The sequence below is a fragment of the Pelmatolapia mariae genome, linkage group LG3_W (genome assembly GCF_036321145.2).
Source record: "Pelmatolapia mariae isolate MD_Pm_ZW linkage group LG3_W, Pm_UMD_F_2, whole genome shotgun sequence".
Lineage (NCBI taxonomy): Eukaryota > Metazoa > Chordata > Actinopteri > Cichliformes > Cichlidae > Pelmatolapia > Pelmatolapia mariae.
Window position 1 is genome coordinate 72,172,355 of NC_086229.1, and position 2,468 is coordinate 72,174,822.

General features: G+C 40.2%; 1 long non-coding RNA gene across 1 annotated transcript; it reads left to right on the top strand.

Annotated features, from left to right (window-relative positions):
• The first annotated feature begins 715 nt into the window (after positions 1-715).
• LOC134618320 (uncharacterized) lies at positions 716-2,135 on the top strand. The gene is made up of 2 exons (XR_010091899.1): positions 716-820; positions 1,417-2,135. It is a non-coding gene; the product is annotated as an uncharacterized LOC134618320 (long non-coding RNA).
• Positions 2,136-2,468: the final 333 nt, after the last annotated feature.

The following is a 2,468-nucleotide window of genomic DNA, read 5'->3' on the forward strand; positions in this document are numbered from 1 at the left end:
TCTATAACTGTTTCTTTTATTTTTTTATTTTCTCTATTTAGCTGAGTAACATTGTCTGTGAGACATTTCACCGACTCCCTTAGCGTGGCATTTTCAGCAGCGAGCGTTTCCACCTGCTGCTGGCTGAACTCCAGGGACTCTCGCAAGGATTTAAATTCCCGGTGAAGAATCTCCACCAAGGACAGCCTTGCATCGAAACTGGACAGTCGTTGGTCGATTGACTCCAGTATGTCGACAATATCTTTGCCGGCTGGCGATGTTGTGCCGGGGGAATCTGCCGGGCGAAGTCTTTTCGACGACGGCGTGTCAGGTTTGGCCGGGGAAGCTGCACTCTGAGCCTTCTTCATCACAAGATCCTGGAAGTACTGATCAATGTAATCTTGGAGAGCCTCTAAACTCTCCCCGTTGTTCTCCAGGGTGTTGGAGATGATTTAGACAAATGTTGTTAGTTATAAGACAATTGATAAGTGTATTTGGTTATACTGAAGCTTAAAGGAATTTATTCAAATCTAAACTACCATTCGCTTTAATTTTCCGCCAAAATCTCCGGCGTCTGACGTCAGTTACAACATGAGTCGCTTACCTTGTCCGTCACTTCCGTCCATTCAGTTTCAGTTCTACAATTCAATTTCAGTTCCAAAATTCAGTTTTTTGGAACTTACTTCCGGTTCCGGTTCAAGAGTAAACGAGCGCAGATTAATAGAACTACGTTTTGCCAGCGGGCCGAAAGTGTTACTGACGGGAATCTACAGCGTCTTGAGCTGAATTAAGACTTCAGAAGTCATTCGTCATGTCGAATGACCAGCGGATAAACTCTCAGGTTGGTAATAAATGTATTACATGTATAAGAACAAGCGTCATGTTAACAATTGATAGCCGTACAATAACTTTTATGCTTATTGTAGCTGTTAGCTAAAAACGCTAATTTAGCCTAGTTTGCCCTGGATTTAGCTTTGACAAACAAATATGATCGACTGTTTCTAGTAGAAATCCAAAGTTGTCATCTTGTACCCTGTCAGAGCCCTGTATGCTTGCAGAGACCCCTACAGTAGGGAAACATGCAAAACAGCGTCCAAACCTTTGTATTTTAGCTTTATTTATGTCTTACACAGCATCCCAACTCTTTAGCTAACTTAATAACTTTAGCTAAAGTGAATAGTTAGTCTAATTCATTAGTGCAGCATTACTGGATCACCTGTTTGAAGTGATATAATATGATATACAACTATCACTGAAGCAGCAAACTTTGTAAATAAACAACACTTCTCATTCTCTAAACGTTTGGCCACAGCTGTAGATTATACTATCAGTGCTTTTTCACTCTTGACAATAATTACATTTCTAAATTCTCTTTGTGCATTTACAGGTAAACAATATCTAATATTTTATCTAAATGACTGCTTTGTCTTTGAAAAGGTGAAGAGCCTGAGGCCGGTGACAGTCCAGTTCTACTCTAAGTACATCCTTACGGTGGCTCACAGGACAAGGCTACATTCCTGTCCTGCCAGAAGAGAAGAGAAACTTCAGAGTCTTCATGCAGTTCAACCACACCTGTCATATTCCATATGACAGGGGTCTCAAACTCCAGTCCTCGAGGGATGCATGCAACTTTTCCATGTGTCCCTGGTGCAACACACCTGAATACAATTAGTAGGTCATTAGCAAGAGTATAGAACTTGACTGCATGCTGAGGTGGCAACCCCTAACCCTACCTACTCAAGTAAATTTAAGTAAATATATGTATTTGGAAACATATACTTCTAAAATACTTTTATTGCACCATGTTCATTCACTCATGAGCTGCTGTAACCTGAATCAAATGGCTGAATTGCCAACTCAGCATGCATTCAAGTTCTATACTCTTGCTAATGACCTACTAGGTGTGTTGCAACAGGGACACATGGAAAAGTTGCAGGACAGCGGCCCTCGAGGACTGGAGTTTGAGACCCCTGCCGTATGGTGTTCATGCAGTTTTCTACCCCACAGTTACAGCATGTCTGACTGCCTGTTCAGGATATGCAAAAATATATGAGTTTAAGCATGTGATGACAAAGGCCTTCCATTATGGTGTTTGTCATCACATGTCACAGACATCTGGATGATCATTTGGAATAAACAAAAAACTTGTTACTTCATCTTTTATCTTTATTATTATTATTATTATTGTTCTTATTTTACATTTTTCATTGTTAGGCATTAGGTTTATTTATAGTAGTCCTTTCCAACTTCTTTCCCTCTTCCATGTTACTGTGTCAGCATCTGTTTGGGGTTGGGAGTGGAACAGAAAGTAAGGAAATCTAAAGTGCCATTAAAACCAGGAGAGGTTCTTATATTTCAGAAGAAGGGATTAATTCAAAAGAAATGACCTCAATGCCATATTTTATTTAGGAACCCTAGAGAGCACTTTGCAAAATAACACATTCTTATAATTTCACCCTCAGATGAGCCAAGCTACGACTGTCAGGGAA